Source organism: Miniopterus schreibersii, assembly GCF_964146895.1.
Source record: "Miniopterus schreibersii genome assembly, chromosome: 2".
Lineage (NCBI taxonomy): Eukaryota > Metazoa > Chordata > Mammalia > Chiroptera > Miniopteridae > Miniopterus > Miniopterus schreibersii.
Genome location: NC_138102.1, coordinates 32,977,282 through 32,991,240, shown reverse-complemented (window position 1 = coordinate 32,991,240; position 13,959 = coordinate 32,977,282).

Genomic DNA, 13,959 nt, shown 5'->3' with positions numbered 1-13,959 from the left:
CTCTAGAGCAGGGGTGGGGAACCTCTTATCTTCCAAGGGCCATTTAGGTATTTATAACATTCGAAGGCCATATAAAATTATCTACTTAAAAATTAGCCTGCTATATTTGGTCAAACATTTAATTAACTCACCCCTAATGTGATGGCTGGAACTGTTTCTCTTTATTGAGGCCTCGACAGGGCCAGACCAAATGATTTCAGCCTGTGGCCCAGATGTTCTCCACCCTTGCTCTAGAGAAAGAGTGAGTGTGCATGGGGTCCTTTGTCTTAAGGGCTTTTCTCTGGAGGTCTCTGGGGAGGATCTCAATAGAACATTCATCAGCTTCTAGATGTGCCTCCTCAGTCATGGTCTCCACTGACTGGTTGACACCAGGGCAGGGGGTCATTAGTCATGTAGCTGGTCCTGTTGTCAGCCAAGGTGTTGCCTGGCCTGGCCTTGCTGCAATTCTGGGCCTGTAGCTGAAACAAAATTGAGGCCTAGATGTTATCTCTTGTTTGACAAAAACTCTGTTTTTGTGGTCAACAGACCCAAGGCTTTGTTCCTAAAATTATTTAATGTGGGTCAGAGCCTCGTTGTCTTGAGGGCTTAATGCATAAGGGAGTGGTTGTGCAAGGGCTTGTATGGGAGTAATATACGGCTTTTCCCTGGCCCCTTGTTCCTCCTCTACTGAATGACTAGTGACATCCCAGGGGAAGAAAGGTTTGAGGAGGGTGTGAACCACATGACCAGAGATATGAAAAGTCAGGGGCTCTAAACCGAGTGACCAGTGATATGCTAGGGGAGGAAAGGTCCCTGGAAGTGAGATCCCACCCTACAATACTTGTTCTCCCAGTTCTGCCCATTCCTAGGAACCTGGGGCTTTCCACCCTGTTGACCTTCTGTACCTGGCTTATCCTTTCTGTTCTACTTATGTCTGTCTAATTGCCTACTATATCAATAGTAACCCCATTAATAATAGGGCTAAACTGGAAACTATCCAAATGTCCATCAAGAATAGAATGGATAAATATATTGTGAACTAGTCACACAGTGTAATTCTATACATCAGTTAGGATGAATGATCTATGACGACAAAGTTAATGTTGAGTGAAAGAAGCCAGACACACAAGAGCACATACAAAAACAGGCAAAGTTAATCTATGGCATTGGAAGTCGGGATGGTCTTTATTCTTGGAGTATAGGAGAGCAGAGACTGAAAGGGTCACAAGTATGCCATATTTCAATATAAAGTTCTTTTTAAAAAACCCACTTCTGTTCTGGTAAGAACAGAAAGAGCAAAGATATATATCCTGGCCTAGGAAAGGCAAGAGACAGAGAGATAACATTAGACTTGAGGAGATGTCCTGGAAGAAATAGCAGGAGGTAGAAGTGGGAGTTATCGGGGGAGAAGAACCAGAGGGATGTGGGAGGTGGATGTTTTGACACCATCATTTTAACAAAGATTGGCTCTATTACTCACCCTGTAGCTTAGTAATTTTGTTGAAAATCAAACATTTGTAAATGTCTAAAAGCATTAATCCCTGTAAATCTTTAATAAGGCACATTTTGGTTAATCATTTTTAGGTAAACATTCAAGTGAATCCTTAAAGAAGCCAATGTTTGTGTCCTTTTTGGCTCATTAGTAACTCATGAACTTAAAGTGGAAAATTGATTTATATGTTTTGTTAGCATCCCCTGCGGTCTGTTGTGAACTTGATAAAACGTTAGTTACTTACATTTTTGAGTTTACATTTAGAACCTTGATGAGTACTAGAGCTCTAGGAATCCCTGACATACCTTGTGGTAGACTGTAGTATTGCTCTCAACTTAGCGGCTTCCTACCCCTGTGATGGGACTATAAAACCACACCTGTTGAAATTGGCTTGCAGTGCTTCCCTGTGGAAGGATCATTCCTTAAGCATGGGTGTCAGGGCCATGAGAATTGCTTTGGCCAAGTAACTGTTAGTGACAGCGATGGGTATGGTTCTGGGCAGACACTCTTAAGGGCCATTGTATGTTTGTGCTCCATTCCCCCTCCCCCCTTTTCTTTTTGCCATGGGAATGGCTAGTCCTAGGTAAGAGCTGATCCTTCATCTGTTTCTGGAATGAGAAGACACATGGAACAGAGAAACAGCTGCCACAGCCAGTAAAAGATGGAAGAATAGTCTGTGATATGGTGAGGAAGGTATTAGCACACCTATTTTACAGATGAAGGAATTGAAGCTAGGAGGGATTGAGTCATTTGTCCAAGATCACACAAGCAGTATGTGAAAGACCTGGGAGTATCATCTCCATTTTTTTTTAATTTTTATTTTTTTTTGCAGGGGTAGGGGGCAAATTTTCCTCAGAGCCTTGGATCAAATTTGGGGACAGAGTTGGTATTTAAACCAACACTAAGTGATTCATATCACACTGTCTTGACAATTGTGTGCACCTCCATTTTCCTCACACGTCTCCAGACAAAATTCCCATGTCCTGGCAGCAAAGGAAAAGGCTTTTAAGGATGTAACAGGGGTGCCGAGACTGGGGACAGTTAGTGACTGAGGTAGGAAATGAGGGTGAGAACAGATTCTCAGATATTTGAGTGGTGTGTGAAAGAATTTGGACTTCTATCACGACAATGGACCTGAGGAGCAGAAATGGATTTGAGGTACTAATTAAAATTAGAAACAAAGAATGATTGAGAAATAGTTGCCTTGTTAAGACAGAACGAGTCAAAGATAGGTTTAAATTTCAAGTTGCAGTTTGATAAGCCTGCCTCATTCTTGATGAAACACAAGAAAGCAAGCTTGGAGGGAATAGAACAAAGCCAGTCATTTTTTTTCTTCTCTTTTGGAGGGTACTTGTTGAATATGAGACATTTGGGACATTTAGGTAGAGATATCTCATTAAGGGGTAAGTAATTTATATTTGAAATTTGACTTTTTAATTTTTAACTGATACATATTTATTATAAAGGATTTAATGAATGCAAACAAGTTCAAAGAAGGAAGTAAAAATATGTCGAAATCCCAGACTCCAGAAATAACCTCTGTTAATTCTGAGTGACACTCTAGATGTGTTTCTGTGCAGATAAACAGAGGGAAGGATAAGGTCTTTCTGTTTGCATAGAAAGAGATAAGCTTACAAAAATGGGATTAGGTATGCCTACTGTTGTAAAAATTAGATGTGTTAAAACTATTTCATGTGAGTTTAACAGAAAAATATCAAATAAAGGAATTATAGAACTTCTGATAAATATTGAGAGGGTATTATGGAAAGCATTAGATGTTGCATGCATTTTAAAATACCTTGAGTTTTATGCAATGCCCCAGCATAAAAGATAGTAAAACCAGCATTCTCACATCTCCCCCCTGCCTGACTTCCAGCTTCATAACTGTATTGATTTCTACATGCTGAGCACCAACTATGAGCCAGGAATGGTTCTAGATGTTAGAGATACCTCAGTGAGTAAAATGGACTGCTAAACTGGATTTTTGCCATTGTAGAGTTTATTGTATTTTCAGGGCGAGATAGAAAATAAATAATGAAGGGAAACATGATAATAATTTAATAAATAAATAAATAAATAAAAATAGAAAAACAAAGCGTAAGGAAGAGCAGGAGTGCCAAGTGTGGAAGTGAGAGAAAAAGGTTGTATTCTTAAATAATTCATTGTGAAGGCAAGATTAAAGAAAAGTGGTGAGTGGGGTGAGATGTCTGGGATAACCATTCTAGGCACTGAAAAGCTAGATTAATTCCCTTAGGGCATGTCTGGCAGTTCCAGGACCAGTGAGGAGGACAGGGCTGCTGGAATGGAGCGAGTGAAGAGGAAAGTAATAGGAGAGGACAGTTTACGGAATGGCAGAGCTGATCAAGTAGAGTCCTGTAGGCCATTGTAGGGACTTTGGCTTATACTCAAAGTGAAATGGGAGCCATTATGAGTTACAATATTCTTTATCTCAGTGCAATCATTACACTATTCACAGTCTGCTTCATAACTATAATTTTCACAGATGTTTAGTTTTTTAAAATGGATTTAGTGCTTACTATCAATCATTCCATGTTAGTGTTTTAGTTTTCTAATGCTGTGTAACAAAATACCCCAAAGCTTAGTGATTTAATACAATAACCATGACATGATCTCCTGTGATTCTGTGGGTTGTCTAGAGCATCTAATAATGGCGCACTCACATGCTGGCTGTTGATGCTGACCCTTGGCTGGAAGCTCAGCTGGGGCTACCAACTGGAGCAACTATACATTATCTCTCCATGGGCTAGGGCTTCACACAGCATGACACTTAGAAAGGGCATCCCCAAGGTTTCTAGTCCCCTTAAAGTCTAGGTCTGGAATGAGTACAGTGCCATTTCTGCTGCAGATTCCAGTAGGAGAAAACCAAACCAAACCAAAGTCTATTTTTCATTGGGGAAAATGACAAAAAATGTGGCCAGTTTTAATCCGCCATATATGACTTCTCTTTTTTTGTTTTTTCCTTTAATGTTTTTTTTTTTTTTTTAAATTTTGATTTTCTTTTTAATTGTGTCTATTTCATCGATTAGTTTCATCTAAGAGGGCTCATGATGTTTGCATTCCCTCTTCCTGCTTGAGAATGTATATCTTATTGCCTTTCTATTGGAATAACAGCTTCGCTAGGGAAAGTCTTTTTGCTTCACATTATTTCCTCAGCCCTTTATGGACATTACTGTATTGTCTACTGGCATTGAATGTTACTGTGGAGAAGTCTGAGACTGGCTTATTTTTTTCCTCCTTATAAACAGTAAGTTTTTTTCCTGCCTGAATACTTGAAGAATTTATTCTTTGCCTTTGAAGTTCAGAAATCTAATCATAACATCTCTGTTGGTTATACTGCATCAACATATCTTAGAACACTGTATATTTAGATTCAAATATTCCTTTTTTGATCAAGAAAGTTTTCTTATATTTTATCTCTGAACACTTTCTTTGTTTCATATTTTAACTTTTACATTTAAAGAAAAACTATTTAATTTGGATTAACTATGTTGGCAGTCCATTTCTGTTATCTACTCTAATTTAAAAATATTCCACCTCCCCTTCTTTTTCATTTATGGTGATTATCTCAAGTTGTTTATCTGTTTGATTCTTTGTCATTTCCAAATTGTTATTATTTTTACATGGAAATGATATATTTTTGTCCCCAAATTGTTTACTTAATTCTGCAATGTCTATTTTCATCCAATTCTGTGTTTTTGGCATTCATTTTATTGAATTCATTTTTAGTTATTCCATAATGGAAACTACTCACGAGCAATTTCTTTCTGTTTCTTGAGTTAGGTTTCCTTCCAGAGTAGGTTCTTTATTATGTCTTGCATACATTGTTCCTTCCCTTCCCTTCCCTTCCCTTCCCTTCCCTTCCCTTCCCTTCCCTTCCCTTCCCTTCCCTTCCCTTCCCTTCCCTTCCCTTCCCTTCCCTTCCCTTCCCTTCCCTTCCCTTCCCTTCCCTTCCCTTCCCTTCCCTTCCCTTCCCTTCCCTTCCCTTCCCTTCCCTTCCCTTCCCTTCCCTTCCCTTCCCTTCCCTTCCCTTCCCTTCCCTTCCCTTCCATCTTTCTTCCTCTGTACAACCCTCTCACATTGTATATTTAATATGCAGTTTCTTCTTATGTTACTCATGTTTGAGTATGAATCTTCAGGACCATAACATATTTCTTCTTACACAATTTTGATGATTTTTTTTCATTTAGCTTTTGATACTTTATCTGGCATAATTTTCTTTAATTCTCTGAGAGATAGTTTTAGAATCAGTATTGTATTCTGTTAAAATTCGTCATACACAATGCACAGAACTTGGCTAAAGATGTATGTTAAAATATCTGGGTTCTGTTTTCTTTTTAGGTTTTTCTATATATCCTTGCTAGAATTTATTCCACCTAAAGGAGTAGGTGTATTCTATCCTTGAAATTTGGGTCGTTTTCTAATTTAGTATGTATTCTACAATATGCACAATGACACAGCTCCAAGCAGTTTACACCCTCACTCACCCCTTTCTCCTGATTAAAAAATACATAAATGAAAATAAAAATATATAAGGATATCATTTCAGCTTGCTTGGTTCCATATTTTGGAATATCAGTGATCAATTTTATGATAAAGCCTCTACATTATGGGTGAATGGATGGTGTTTGGGGGACAGATTTAAGAGCCCTGCTACAACAGAATCTAGAATCTTCTTTGCCTTACCTTAGATACTACATGTTGAGATTCTTAGCTTTATGTTATGTATCTCGACTTCTCGGTTTCTGGATGATTGGGGGTAGGGGCAAAGGGTGCGGAATTTGTCTGTTTTTTGAGGCAAAATGTTACATTTTTATATCTGTTTCTAGATCTCATTACTGTTTTGACTATGGGTCACATTTTTCTTTTGTTCATGTGTCTAGGCTTTGTTTCCTTAAGAGTGTATTGGGCATTGTGCACTAGTTGTGGAGTCTTCCTCTGAAGAGTGTTACATATTGATGCAGTGGGCAGTTAAGCTACCAGCTCTTTACCGTGAACTTCTATGGCCTTTTCACTTTGCAAGTATGAATAGGTTGGCTTTGCACTTAGTCTAGTGTTATGGCTAGACTCTTAGGCCTGAGACACAGAAATTATTCTGAGGTATGGCCCTGCTTTGATTTTAAGAGAAAACCTGAGGTATTTATAAAACCCCTCTAATTTGGAGGAACACAAATCCAAAGTTGTTTTATCTGTGGTGGGCAGGAGCTGACATTCCAGCTGTTTCTTTTTGTTTCTCTCTTTGGCAGCCAAAGATTTGAGGGTCAGTTATGTAAGGAATTGGAGGAATCCTCCTGGGATTTCTCCCTTAATTTTTAATTTCTTTGGCAACTCCAGACCTTTTTTTCTCTGATATCATAAGCCTGTGTGGCTTTCTGCTTTAATTCCACCACACCGTGTAGTATGGACCAGTGACTGCCTTCAGTGGAAAAGCTATGTAATCATAGATCTCACCCAGGGTAGTTCTCTTTCATCAAAGGTCAAATCCCTTTTGGTTTCTTCCTGCCTTTGGTGGACTATTCATTACCTTCAAATTTTGTTGTTGTTAATATTTTCGCCAGAACTTATAGTTGATATTTGCAGAAGGATGAGTTCACCTTGAGCCACTATGCCATTAAGGAAGCCAGAGGCTCTTAACCCTATCTAGGGACATCTGGGGACAATCTTAATCTGGTTCCTCCTAGACAGTGTCACTGCTGCAACCAAACCAAGCCTTTCTGCACTGTTTTACACAGTCCTCCAAAGATCAAACCCAGTCCAGTTATTCTTCACTTATTACCTGTTGACAGGAAATATGCTGGTCCTCTCCAATAAGTGTTTCTTGTCTTTATTTCAAGGCTTCATTAAAGAAAGCCTGCCATTGATACAAACACAATTTATGTTTCAAAGGAATGACCTTTTTAAAATCTCTTCTTTGGAGAAAAGAACAGATATTTTTAGGAAAAAAGTATTCTTTGGGGATATTTGATATGAAATGTGTGTAAATATGTTTATGTTATATTAATTTATGAATGTAACTTATAGAATTAGATAATGCCTGCCCCAAATCTAAAATTAAGTTACCCCCTGTGAATTAAATTAATGAATAAACATGTCAAGGAAAAGACAGATTTGGGTGTTTCTAGGCAAAAGTCTGAAAAGTGAGGGCCTAGAAGCCCAATAAGGACTTGACTGGTATATTAGTCAGGGTTCTGGTTGGTGGGGAGATAGAAGTAGAGGTAGATATTATTAGGAATTGGCTCATGTGATTAAGGAGGCTGAGAAGGGCCAAGATCTGCCATCTTCAAGGTGGAGACCTAGGTAAGTCAGTGGTACAATTTAGTCCAAGTCCAAAGGCTTGAGGACCAGTGGAGCCAATGGTGTAAATCCTGGTTTGAAGGCATGAGAAGATGAGTTGACTCATCTCAATCACTTAGACAGACAAGAAAAAGAATGAATTCTTCCCTCCTCTGCCTTTTATTCTATTCAGGCCCTCAATCAATTGGATGATTCCCACTATCCCTGGGGAAGGAGGCATACTGAATCCACTGATTCTTGCTAATCTCATCCAGAAACATCCTCTCAGACACACCTAGAAGCAATGTCTAATCTGTATACCTGTGGCCCTGTTGTTCTTTGGTCTTTGTTTATTTGCAGTGTTTTGTTTGTCCAGCATCTTGGTTGTCACTGGTGGGGAGGGGAGAAGAGGGTACATGGGTCCACTTATATGTGGATTTTTTTTTCATTAAAAATACAGTTGGCCCTCCATATCCCTGGGCTGCAGGGGTTGAGATGCTTCAGAGGAGGAGAACTGACTGTATGCAGTTCTATACCATTTTATAAAGGAACTTGAGCATTTGTGAATTTGGGGATCTGGGAGGCATCCTGGAACCAAATCCTCATGGGTACCAAGGGAGGACTGAAATTAAGTTTTGGAGGAGTCAAAAGTTTTACCTGGATTTTCTACTACTGCACAGGAGTCAGTGTTCCTATCCCCAACATTGTTCAGGAGTCAGTTGTATTTACAGCCACTTCCAAAAATGCCTGGGGAGCCATGTACACAAACATAGGATGCACAAAATTACAGTGTATTTCTTTAACACTTTGTTTCACAACCTTTAATGTAAGACAACTCAGTATATTTCTTTAGACCTGTTTCTATGTGCACCCAATTTAATATTTGTCCTCTATTTCTTTAAAAAGCCACAGAAGAATGAACCCAAGGGAAAAGTATGCCAAAAGAAAGAATGTATTCCTAAAACAAGCTTTGAGAAAACAAGGTAAAAAGACAAGAACCATAGACAAAAATTGACCCAGGCCATCCATTCTACCTTCCCTTCCCATGGCCATCACCCTGGTTCCTGCTAAGCAATACAGTCCCTCTCCCCCTTCCTGAGTTATAGAAATCCAAATTATGGCCAACTGCTTGGAATAAAGATGGAACTCTTGTAGAAAACGCCCCCAAAATTAATATCTCAAAAATTATTCTGCCACATATGCACCAAAAGTTCAAAATGCTCTCCTCAATAATTATCAAATGTTGAGTTAATCCTCAGTGAAACAGATGGAATAGATTATAGTTAAATATGTAAAAATTTACTAGGGCTGCAGCAACTTTCCAGACAGTCCAAATTCCAGAGCACTGTTCCTCAAGATGTTGCAGAGATTTTTGGAGTTCTTACCACATCTGAGAAGCTCTGCTCTTTCTATTAGGTCCTCAGTCACAGGGAAGGGCAATCTGATGGATGACTTCCAAATCAGAGAGATTTTCTGTTTTTGGAAACGAGATATGCCATAAGAAAATCAAGCCCATGTGTGAGTAAATTGTGGTGCCTCCATCTCTTTTTATGGGAATTGGCATCCATTGATTTTTCAAAAGTATACATTTTACCAGAATTCAGGACTGTTTTTAAATAAGGCTTTCTCACACAGTATTGTCAGCTTCAGTCACTCTTTAATTAGATTCAATTAACATGTCCCAAATGCCAGAAGGGCTGGCAATAGTGACATTTAGTGCAGTTAATGCATAAAAAATTAAAATGCTTGGTCCCCACAGCATTAAATTACATGTTGTATCTCTCTTTACTTCTCTATGTCTCTTCTTAGGAACCTTGAAAATTAAGTTTTTATGGCTGGGTATATATATCAACATATTTTAAAGAGTTACTTACTGGTAGGTGAGAGTATGAAGACAGGACAATCAACACATAATAAATGTGAGAAATTTCATGATAAAACTGAGAAGTGGAAACATAGGCTAAACTACTGGGTGATATTCTGCAGTCACCCTTATAAAACCTCCTAGATTTGGGAGAAGATACTAGAGAGTATATTAAATCTTGGGGTGAGTAAGCTGGATAACCTTTAAAGTTCTTTCAACCTCTGAAATTCTATTATTTCCCCAAATCTATTTATCTTTTATTGCTATGAACACAGGTTTCTGTGACATGTTTACTCAAAATGTCTCTGTTGACATTTTATATTTTTCTAAATGTCACATTATTATCAATAACATATGAAATTCATTATAACTTATATATTGGACAATTTATCCAGAGTAAGAGAATTTTGTATATTTTTGAGATTTTGAAACTTTTGATTTGTATAAGTATTAAACAAAATTTTCTACAATAATTTCCCACTTCTGCACTGTCTTCTGACTCTGAAAGCCAAAGAGGCCATAGATGATGTTTTATAGTGAACAGACTTAAAAAAAAGTATTAGTGGAGGCTTAGCTTTGGTATCAGTATGCCACCTAAGGACAAACAGCTCATTCCAACATTTTTACTTATTTTAACACCATAATTTACTAGCCAAGAATATACTAAGCTAACCTTCCCCTGATATTCTGCACTACACTAAGTGGAACATAAGGACTGGGACCTGCCCAGCTGGAGTGGTTCAGTGGTTGAGCGTTGGCCTAGGATCCAGAAGATCGCTGTTTGATTCCTGGTCAGGGCACATGCCCGGGTTGCGGGCTCCATCCCAGCAGGGATGCAGCCAATCAGTGACTCTCTCATCATTGATGTTTCTATCTCTCTTTCTCCCTCTCCCTTCCTCTCTCTGAAAATCAATAAAGATATATTAAAAAAAAAAAAAAAAGACTGGGACCAGACCACATTGTTTCTGTCATTTATGGAGGAAGATGATTTCCTGAAGAGGAAAATCTGTCCTTGAGCCCGGTTAGTTCTTCATCTCTTTCCACAGTAAAAATGTTTTGTTTTTTATCTAGGTCCTATTGGTATCCAAGGTAGCGGAAATTTAAATCATGATAAATTTGCTAGGAATCTCAGCCATCAAGTTGTAGGAACAGGCAGTACTTTCTTTGGAGAATAAGGACTTGGAATGCTTCCAAATTGATCCCTTATGGTTTAGGCATCCACATTCTATGCAAAAGGGAAAATAGGTATTTTTAATATTTTCCTAGTAGCTTTTTACAGGTCACATATGGGAAGTCACTAAGACTATAGAGCATTCAGCAAATATTTTTATAAGTTTGTATTTTTAAATTTGTATTTTTATAAGTCAGGTTATAAGGTTACAATACTCAATAATTAATACACCTCCCTATATCATGTTTGGTTTTCTCTAAATTTTCTACCAAATGCTTAAGGGTGTTTTTACTTACTTTAACTACATGATAACTAACCTTGAGTTAAACAGTTACTTGAAAAGGATTTCATGACTCTGCTTTCTCAGATCATTCAGATCTGCTGTTGCCCGGGGATGTGCACAGTGTTTGCTGTTGGCTCCAGGCTCTAGACTGTAGCACAGACCAGAGGAATGTATTAGACAGTAATGTAAGGAAAGGTAATGAACTAACATATACTTTCATTACATAAGATGGCACGATTTGAGCTTCCTTCTTAAAGTTTCTTCCCTTGAATTGTGTTTGAACCATCGTGGCTCATTTGTAGATTATTATAAACATAAAAGCAATTGCTCTTTAAAAAAAAAAAAAAAAAGAACATATGAAGTGTCTGCAGAAAATTTCAGAAGCTCATTTAACTTTAATTTTTAAAATCACCTCCATCATGGAGTGGCAACATAGCACTCTGGAGCCAGACTACTGGATTTGAATCTCAGCTCCACCTTTACTTTTCTTGTGATTTGGGGCAAGTTACTGAGCCATATAGTGTCTTGGTTTCTCCTCCTCTAAAATGGTATGTAAACAGTACTACACTATCAAGACAGCGTAGGATAAAATGACTATTTAAAGCACTCAGAGCGATGCCTGTCCCATTTAGTACAGTTAGAAGAGGCACAACTTCTCACACTTTGGTTAAACTGAAACAAATCAACCCCAGTCTTCTGCTATCTTTCTAAAAACTCCATTGAGGAGTAAATGAATGAAAAGAAAAAGGGCTTCATTAAACTAAAACAAATATAAGCACCTACTACGAGCAAAATACTACACCAGGGAGAGGCCAAGAAGTAAAAGGTACAGCTCCCAGTGTTGATAAAGACACAGTTAGGTAGAGATAAGAATGGATAGACAGCATTCCTTTGGGAATTTCCCGTGGCACCTTGAGCATCTCTCTCATGGTGCTTACTTGCCTGTTTCATTGTTGCCACCCTTCAAGGCCATCCTCTGCCTTTCAGCTGTGGGCTCTTTTGTTTTATCCCCAGCGCCTAACACAGTTCCTGGGGGAAAATAGGTGTTCCATACATATTTGTCGTTTGGGGTGGGGGTGGGGGGTAACAAATAAATGCCTGAATCCCTTCAATATAAGATAAATATGGAAGCCTTCATTGAGGAAATGAGATTTGACCTGAGCCTGAATGATGGGAGAATTTACATAAGAACAGAATTGCCAGATAAAATACAGGAGGTCCAGTTCAATTTGAACTTCAGATAAACAACAAATAATTTTTCAACATTTGCTCTTTTAATTTACTTATAAAAAGACAGCTTGTGCTGACTCTCCCAATGTCAGCATTTTTCTTCCCTTCCCCTTCCCTTCCCTTCCCTTCCCTTCCCTTCCCTTCCCTTCCCTTCCCTTCCCTTCCCTTCCCTTCCCTTCCCTTCCCTTCCCTTCCCTTCCCTTCCCTTCCCTTCCCTTCCCTTCCCTTCCCTTCCCTTCCCTCCCCTCCCTCCCCTCCCCTCCCCTCCCCTCCCCTCCCCTCCCCTCCCCTCCCCTCCCCTCCCCTCCCCTCCCCTCCCCTCCCCTCCCCTCCCTTCCCCTTCTTTCTTTCTTCCCTTCTTTCTTTCCTCCCTTCTCCCTTCCTTCCCTTCTCCCTTCCTTCCCTTCTCCCTTTCTTTCTTTCTTTCTTTCTTTCTTTCTTTCTTTCTTTCTTTCTTTCTTTCTTTCTTTCTTTCTTTCTTTCTTTCTTTCTTTCTTTCTTTCTTTCTTCTTTTCCTCCTCTCTCTCTCTCTCTCTCTCTCTCTCTCTCTCTCTCTCTCTAACTCTCTTTCGCTGGTTCAGTGATTCAATGCCTGTTGAAGAATCTGGGAACAAAAAAATCGACAGTTTGTATCAATTTTTTTTATTGTCTCTGTTAAATATCTTGTGTTTATCATAATATTCTGGGCTATGATAAGCCTTACAAAAATCTATTTAAACAAAAATAGTACATTCTTCCAGGTCCTCCTGTTGAAAAACAAGATGAAATGTTTGAGGTGTCTCTTGAGTTAACATTCTTTTGCTTTGTACTTAAAATACTGAAGCCACAGGACCCAGTTGTCCTCATTAACAGTGATCCGTCTCTTCTTTTCCACCTTTCAACTTTTAGATGTTCAGGCATTTAAGAGGCACAGAGTCAAAAAAGAGAAGCCTCAGAGGTGAAGGAGCAGAGCACAGGGAAAATAAAGGGCGAGGATTCTTTCCCATCCACATTCATCACTTTTTATTATTATTAAGCCTAATTTTGTTTTTCTGCATTTGTGAAGTGACTGTTTACAAAGAAAAAAGGGAGAAAACACTAAATTTCATGCGATTGAAGAACTCTTTAGAGATAAACCATGAGCAGTATGGTCTCAAAGAATAATAATAGAACCTTGCTTTTTAAATTTCATTTTATTTAGGTGGAGCCTTAGCTTAGTACATTATCCAGGTTACCTGAGAGTGTGAAGTGCTGCTGGACTTTCATCTGGAAATATGTAACGTGAAGATTAAATTGAAGGCTTCATTCTCTATTTTCTCTCTCTTTCTTCTTTTTTGGCTTTCAGTACATACACAGTCTATTGACAATATTGTTCATTGCCAGTGACAGAAACAAAAGGAAAAAAATAAACATTAAGTTGACATAGTAATATAAGCAAAATATAACAAAATAAATTTAAATAAATATAAAGTAAATAAAAGTAATATTATTCCACAATCTAATCTTTAATTCAACTTGCAAAATAGTTACTCAGTGCTTTCAGTGTGCTAATCTCTGCTTCAAGTATAGCAGGGATACAGTGATACAGTAAACTTTATCCTCAAGTTGAATATGGTTTGATGGTGGCAAGAGAAAAAATTCAATATGCAGATGATTCTAATATAGAGCAG